Here is an 8,595-nt window from a genome sequence, read left to right as displayed (position 1 = left end):
TTAAAGAGACATACTTGCGGTATAGATTTAAGTACATTTCGTTTACTATAAATGATCTTGATGTATTGGTTTTTGAATCCGGTATGGTAACTAAAAGTTTAGATAGTAGGTCTTGTATATCTTGTACCGTCATTTTAACCAGCTCGTCCATTCTGCAAGCTCCGGAAATTCCAAATATTACAGCTACCTACAACAATAAATAAGCATGTAAAGAATCCAAATATAATTTGAAGTTTTGTAAGTTACCTTAATCATTAAATATTCCTTATCTGGAGCTTCCTGAATAAATTTGTTTATTTCTTCTTTAGTTAAAAATCTTGGATTTTTTTGGCTTATAGGCATGTGCTTGCCGTTTCAGGAATGCTCGAAGTTTTGAATATTTAGATATATCCACATCATGTCTAATTGCAAGGGTTGCGTTCAGCATTAAATAATTGGCCCATAAAGTTGAAGATTTCATCTTGGAACCAAGCTCCAAGAAGTATGCCATTACAACATTTTCCGAGAAAGAAGTTACATTTTTATTCGTACGGTAGTCCATGAAGCGGTTGTATGCATAGTTATACTTATTTCTGATTTTACTGGTAACAATTCCAATGATGCAGCATTCACTGCCTCCGTGAGTTCTGGGAGGGGGGTTCCAGAAATGGAACAGTCATCATCACTCATCATTTTACACGTTACTTTGGCTTTTTAAAACGTTAAAAAATAAACACTTTGGAAAGACGCCACAAATAAACTTTTCACTCGTCAAGTTTGACAATTTAAAATTATGTACTTCGTTTCCGTAGTTACGAAACAATGTTTCATGGCTTCTTTTATTTAAGGGAAAAATAATAATGTTGATTTGAAATTTTTAACATGATAAGTAATAATTTACCGTAATTTTAATGATTCCCGATTTTCGGAAAAATAGTATGTAGACCTCGTAGGAAAAGCCACATTCCCGGACTCCATATTGCCGGTCTCGGCTTGCGCCTCGACTGGCAATTTTTACGATCGCCCGGGAATGTTAAGCTTTTCCTACTAGGTATACAATATACTATTTTTAGCTTATATGGATTTTTAAGACGCAGATAGGCAGCTTTTAATTTTATTTTAATATAAGGCTCAAAAGTAAGGGTAAAGTAAAGTAAAAAGTAATATCTATAATAATACCGAGATTTTTTGCTTAGTTAACAACTGGAATTTTATTACCTGAAATGCTAATATCTAAATTATGTTCAACATCTCTTCTGATGTGTTTACTTCCTAGCACTATAACTTGCATTTTCGCGGAATTTAATTTAAGATTGTGGTCTCTTGCGAAGGTTTCAATGCTTTTTAGATCGGATATGAGGGAGTTTTGTGTCGTTTCAATATTTTCCTTATTTATTGGTATATAGATTTGCAAATCGTCAGCATATTGTTGCAAAGTGGCATGTTTGACTACCTTATACATATCCGCAACATAAATTGAGAATAATAAAGGTGAAATGACTGAGCCTTGTGGCACCCCGCAAGAGATTGCCTGAAACTCTAAGTACCTCGTGATGCCCGCCCCTCTGGGAATGGCCACTTGACACTCTCGACTGTTAAAATAATTTAAAAAAAAAATGTACAGTGTTCGCTGAGAGGCCAAAATAGTGCAATTTCGCTAGTAACAAGTCGTGATTTACCGTGTCAAAGGCCTTACTAAAGTCGAGTAGCGCCATGCAGGTGCCAGATTTCTGTTCCTCACTGGAGCGAACATCATTTAATATTTTTGTAAGACAAGTACTTGCGCTGTACCCCAAGCGAAGTCCTGACTGGCATTCTGGAAGAATTTTATTGACTTCTGCAAAATGACCAAGCTCAATGGAAATGTGTTTTTCAATAATTTTCGACATAGCAGGTAAAATACTGATTGGTCTGAGATCCTTTAGTCCTAGGGGATTTGACACTTTTGAAATTGGTTTGATTATGGCTCTTTTCCAAATTGTGGGATATCTGCCATTAACAATACATGAATTTAAAACAGCGGCAATAATTTTAAGCAAAAATGCAAACACAACTTTACATTTTTCATTAATATACCATCCGTACCGGTTGCGTTAGACTTTAAGTTAAAAATAATTTTTCTTAAGGTATCAGAGTCTAAGAGAGGAATGCTAAAGATCTCATTAGTAAATCTACTACTTTTGTAAAAATTTAGTAGCTCTAATGATGTAGAGTCAGCTATATTGGAGTGGCTCAAAAAGAAATCATGAATGAGGGAAGCATTATTTAAATTTTCTGGCAGTTTAAATAGATGGTTTTTATCACGTGTTAGTTTTAGCTTGCCAGCAGTTACTCAAAATTCTTTTCCTCTTTGATGCGCTACTTGCTTAAAGAATGCTATTTTTTCTCTGATAATTCCATGCTTAGTGTAGTTTCTTAGTTGCCTGTAATACTGTAAGTGCGCTTCTGATTTTGATTTTTGGTATTTTTTGAGAGCCTTGTCTCTTAGTCTAATCATAGTTTTTATATTGTGAGTAATCCACGGATTAAATGGCTTTTCAACTAGGGGTTTATGTTTAAGTGCTGCATATTTATTTAAGTGATTTAAGATCTTGCTATTAAATATATTTACTTTATAGTCAACTTGGACACTATTGTACAAGTCGTCCCATTGGATCAAAAATCCATCCGCAATAAAATCAGTCATGTTTATATTATTATAGTCTCTAAATAATACCCCTTTCTTGGGGTCAACTATTTTAGGCTTTTGGAACAGGCAATATATGAGATTGTGGTCTGTTAAAGATTCAGATACTACTTTGGACTTGGAGTGAACAGATAACAAGTTCTGGGTGGCAATAATCATATCGAGAAGGGTAGAGGTATTCGTATTTAAGTTAGTCCTGGTAGGCTCCAAGATTCGCTGGGAGAGGTTAAAAATGTCTATTTATAATTTAAGTCGGTTGACATGCGGAGACTGTGATAAAAAATTAATGTTCAGGTCACCAACAAGTATTATATTTCAGGTCCAGTCCTCAATATTACAATAATTGTTTACTATGTAGTACATGCTTCTTCTACTCTAGAGCACAATGTTTAAAGAAAATAAGTCCGGCCCTGCTCCACTACCTATCCCCATTTCCTTGATGCCCCGCGTCCGATGTGTCATTGTGTTTCTTGTGCTCAGAGCATCCACACATTGCTGCTCTTCGCGACGTTTATTTTACGGCCAGTCGGCCCTTCAGAGTGAAATTTATATCTGTTTTTTTTTTGTATACGCAAAGCCCTGGGGTAAGTGGACGTCTTGACTGATATTGCATTTCAAATGTAAAAACCTATATTAATTTAATTCCCTTATTCGGATTATAGCTATTTTTTACAGTTGGAATGGGCAAATCAAAGAGGAAAAGGGGTCGTAGTTGCTCTTCGAGCAGCGAAGATGATTCTGTATCCACTCGGCAACTTTTAAAGAAGTTGAGAAGGGAAATTAAGAGTGTTAAACAACAACAAACTCAAAAATCCCGGTTTCGAAGTCGTAGCCGACGACGAGAACCATATCGTCAACCTCGTCACGAGGCTAGGCGACGGGAGTCAAGAAGCCCACGCGCACGCTCGCAGGGACGAAGCAGATCAAGGAATTTTCGTCATCACGTCCACCGTGACCGTGAAACGAAAAACATTGCGCCATTGGCTGCGGCTCCAACGCGGGCTTCGCTCGAAATTCCGACGTTGCCACGTCCAGCTGAAGATCCTTCTGATCGTGATATTCAAAATGACGCCTGTAGCGTTGTTTCAGAGGATAGTTTATTGAATTTGGGTACCTGTAGTGCTCAATCACATTTAGGCGGTACGAGGGATGTATGTGACGCCCCTCAGGGAAACAACATTGACGACGCCTGTAGCGTTTTGTCAAACGACTCTCGAGGAAATGAACTTGTAATTCATAATGACGTATCCTTACCAGAGGATGTCATTGAAATGCTCGGGGTTGATCCAGAAAGTACGGCAGTAAACGGTTTATTGTTGCACAATGAACTTGCAAAGAGGTGGAAGGCTATTCTGCAAAATGGCCTTAAAAAGGATGAATTATTAGCGATCCTAAATAAATATGACACACCCTCAAATTTGCCTTTTTTAACCCCCCCATTACTCAATCCGGAGGTTAAGGCCGCCTTACAAAAGTCTAATCTTTCGGTAGACTATTCACACTCTGAGGTACAGAGTCAATTAGAAAACGGGCTCGTTGCTTTAGGCAAAGCAATCACGAATGTCCTTGGAAATATTTAAAATATTCCTGGAGGCATAAAAAGCGATTTACTTACAGATCTTTTTAACTCTGGTCGTATACTAACTAACCTCTTCCATCGGAAATCTGGTACAAGGAAAAATCTTATTACACCTCATTTAAAGAACCTGCAGGTAGGTGCTGAAAAATGCGTGCCTGCTGAATATCTGTTTGGAACAGATCTATCAGAAAAACTAAAGTCTCTCAAGGCTATTGAAAATGCAAGTAAAGAACTTAAAACGGTGCAAAGACCTTTACTTATTAAAAAGAGGGGGGGTGATACTGTAAGTAACCGAAATAACCCTGGATCGAGTCAACAAAATCGGCCTTTAAACACGTACAGGCCGGTCCGTCATTATACAGAGACGCGGCCGGCCAGGCAACAAAAATCTGCCTACCGGGCAGAACCAGCCAAAACTTACCGCAACAAAAACCAAAGCACCTGGAGGAAGAGAACCTAAAGGTGAGAGAAAATTTAAAAAATAATGCTCTTTATGCCGGTCGCCTCTTTCATTTTTACGAAAATTGGCTCTTTATAAATCCTTCCTCAATTGTATTGAGCTGGATTAAAGGATATAAATTACCTTTTATTAAGAAGCCTAAACAAGCAGTTTTTCTACGTTCAAAATCATTTGATCATAGAGAAAGTTGCCAAATTAGTATTGAAATTTCCAACTTACTAAAAATAGGGGCAATACAGAAATGTATTTTTCAAAAAATCAATTTCTGTCTCCAATATTTTTAGCCGATAAAGCTAATGGGACAAAACGTTTTATCTTAAATTTAAAACGTTTAAATAATTACGTTTTTGCCCCCCATTTTAAAATGGAGGACACCAGAACGGCAAACAGGTTAATTCAGAAAAACTCATATGCAGCCACTCTCGATTTAAAAGATGCATATTATTTACTCCCAGTAGCACCCGAGCATAGAAAATATTTAAGATTTTCTTATAATAACACCCTTTATGAATTTACCTGTTTGCCGTTTGGTTTGACAACCGCGCCTTACACGTTCACGAAGCTTCTACGGCCGGTAGTAGAACATAAGCGGTCGGTATACCAGGGGGGTACTTTGCGTAAATTTTCTTCATGATTTTTTGGTTCTAGGGTCATCGAAAGACGAATGCACTCAAAGTGTTTAAATTCTTATGGTCACATTAGAATCATTGGGATTTATAGTAAATTTGGAAAAAAGTGTGCTTTTTCCGGACAGAAGATTTAAATTTCTGGGTTTTATTTATAATTCAGTTTTAATGACCATACAGCTAACATTGGAAAAACGAGACAAAATTTTTAAATGGTCTCAACTGTTAATTAACAGGAAAAATTGCAAAATTATTACACTTGCAAAATTTTTAGGTCTTCTAACGTCAGCATGCCCAGCTGTTAAATACGGCTGGGTGTATACCAAAATTTTAGAGAGAGAAAAACATCTAGCATTACAACAAAATAGTGATAACTATTATGCAAAAATGAATATCTCAGATCCTATGCGGAACGATTTAAAGTGGTGGGTTTCCAACATTTATACCACAAATAATGATTTGAGGAGAGATTCTTTTGATCTTGAAATCTTTACAGACGCAAGCATAACAGGCCAATGGATGGTGGGATATCCGTTATAAAGACGAACACATTAATTTCTTAGAACTCCAAGCTATTTACCTTGGGTTACAATGTTTTGCTAAAAATTACTCAAGCTGTAGGATTTTAATTCGTACCGATAATACTACTGCGGTTTCTAGTGTAAATAAAATGGGTAGCGTAAAATTTTTGAAGTTAAATGATATTACAAGGAAAATTTGGTGTTGGTGCGAATCCAAAAATATTTGGATTTTTGCATCATACATACCCGCAGCTGAAAATTATGAAGCTGATAAAGCTTCTCGTGTCTTAAATACGGAAACTGAGTGGGCCCTTAATAATGACATATTTTTAGAAATTACAAAAAAGTTTGGTTTTCCCGAAATCGATCTTTTCGCCTCTATGGAAAATCGGAAGTGTAAAAGGTTTATTTCTTGGCAGAGAGACCCAAAAGCTGAAATAGTTGATGCCTTCACTATAAGTTGGAATAGTTTAAGATTTTATGCGTTTCCGCCTTTTCCTTTAATTTTAAGAACCTTGCAAAAAATTTTAAACGACAAGGCATCTGGTATTTTAGTTGTACCGTATTGGAAATCGTAGCCGTGGTTCCCTTTATTCGAAAAAATTATTGAAGGTGATCTGCTACTTTTTGGGCCAGCAGATAATACTTTATTTTCTCCTTTCAGCGACCAGAAACATCCTCTTGCCTCGGATCTTATCCTGGCTGTAGCCAGGTTATTAGGAAAGCCTTTTTAATACAAGGCATACCAGAAAATGCTGTAACAGTTATGGAAAAATCCTTAAGTAACAACACATTAAGGCAGTATAATTCAACATACAAGCGATGGTGGGAATTTTGTGTAAACAGGAACTTTTCACCATTCGAAAAGAACAGTTCTCATATAATATCTTTCTTGCAAAACGTTTTTGAAACAACGGACAACATATTTGGTACGTTTAACTCTCACCGTGCTGCCTTATCCTTAATAACTTCATCAGATTTAGGAGAAGATCCCCAAATTAAAAGATTCATCAAGGGAATTTTTAGGCTTCGACCACCGAAGCCAAGTACAACTGTACATGGGATCCTCAAATTGTTTTAGTTTTTTTGGAAAAAACAGAGATAGATTCTTTAAAGTGTCTTTCTCATAAATTAATCACCCTACTTGCCTTAGGAACCGGCCATAGAATGCAAACATTTTCTTTTATAATTCTTCCAAGCATTCAATTTACTAGCGAAGGAGCCAAAATATTTGTTCCTGATTTAATTAAGACATTTAGGGTCAATTCAGTACAACCATGCCTAGATTTGCCTTTTTTTGAGAATCCCAACTTATGTGTAGCATCAACGCTTAAGAAATATTTAGAAGCTACACAAAATCTGCGACATGAATGCCTCAAACTGTTCATCACATATAAAAAGCCTCATAAACCTGCTACAAAGCAAACTTTAAGTAGATGGGTAAAGGAGACCTTACAGGCAGCGGGAGTCGACTCGTCTGTTTTCAAACCTCATTCGGTTCAGCACGCATCGACTTCAGCCGCATTAAGAAACGGACTCTCTCTGGACTCCATAAAAAAATCAGCAGGTTGGAGTAAAAACTCCAACGCATTTGCTCGGTTTTATAACCGACCACTTAAAGATAAGAGTTTTCTTGATTCAATTCTTGAAACACAAAATAATTAAATTACTGTGTCTTCTAGGATAAGTTTTTTAAGGCATAATAATATTTATATCTCATTTTTATACTTACCTACAAACGGTCAAGTACTACTAAAGAGTTTAATTTTTGTTTTGTTTTTGGGAAATAAAAGTTCAGTTTATTTTTATTTTTATTTACTTATAGGTTGTTTTATTTAAAGCATTAGATACTTGGGTATGTATCTACATATATTTTAAATACACTGTTTTTCGGCTTCCGACTTTAAACATCTACATAGTAAACAATTATTGTAATATTGAGGACTGGACCTGAAATATAATTAATCGATCAAAAGAACTTACCTGAAGTTCGATCGTAATTATATGAAGGTCCAGTCCGAAAATATTACACCCCACCCACCCTCAACCAGAGTATATGTACACCGAAAAACAGGAAGGGAAATCTTTAAAACAATGACACATCGGACGCGGGGCATCAAGGAGATGGGGATAGGTAATGGCACAGCATAAAGAAATCAGCAGTCGCACTTCAATAAAAATACATTGGCTTGAATAAGCGAGTTCGGTGCATGTGTACTAACGCAGGCGAGGCATTTTTGCTTATAGTAGGGATGCCGCTGACACTCGCTACGGTCCACGCGGCTTTTGCCTTGGCTAGAGCCGGACTTAAACATTTTTTTAGATGTTATTATTTTGTAAAATAAAAATACCTACATAGTACCAAATATTGATTTTTTAATATAAATAAAGTTCATACATTAACAAAATATTTAAACAAAAATAAACATCGCATTTCTACATCTAATAACGACGATATAGAAGAATACGTGCAGGAAGTTATATAGGTACGTACCATAAATTTAAGAGACCATTCTTTGAGTGATTTTAAAACAAAAAGTTCATATAAACATATGTCCAGAAATTCTTCGTTCTCAATATACAGGGTGTTAAAATTTAACAACAACTAAAATATATGCCACTGACTTTTGTGCAATTTTTATTATGTTCTGTGGATTATACAAATAAAACTTTTCTGTCTCTTGAATTTTTTTCGTATCTTGCTTAGTTAATAATGAATTCCAAATGAAACTTTTCCCCAAATT

The sequence above is a fragment of the Anthonomus grandis genome, chromosome 3 (assembly GCF_022605725.1).
Source record: "Anthonomus grandis grandis chromosome 3, icAntGran1.3, whole genome shotgun sequence".
NCBI classification, from domain to species: Eukaryota; Metazoa; Arthropoda; class Insecta; order Coleoptera; family Curculionidae; genus Anthonomus; species Anthonomus grandis.
Note: the sequence above shows the minus strand (reverse complement) of the source record.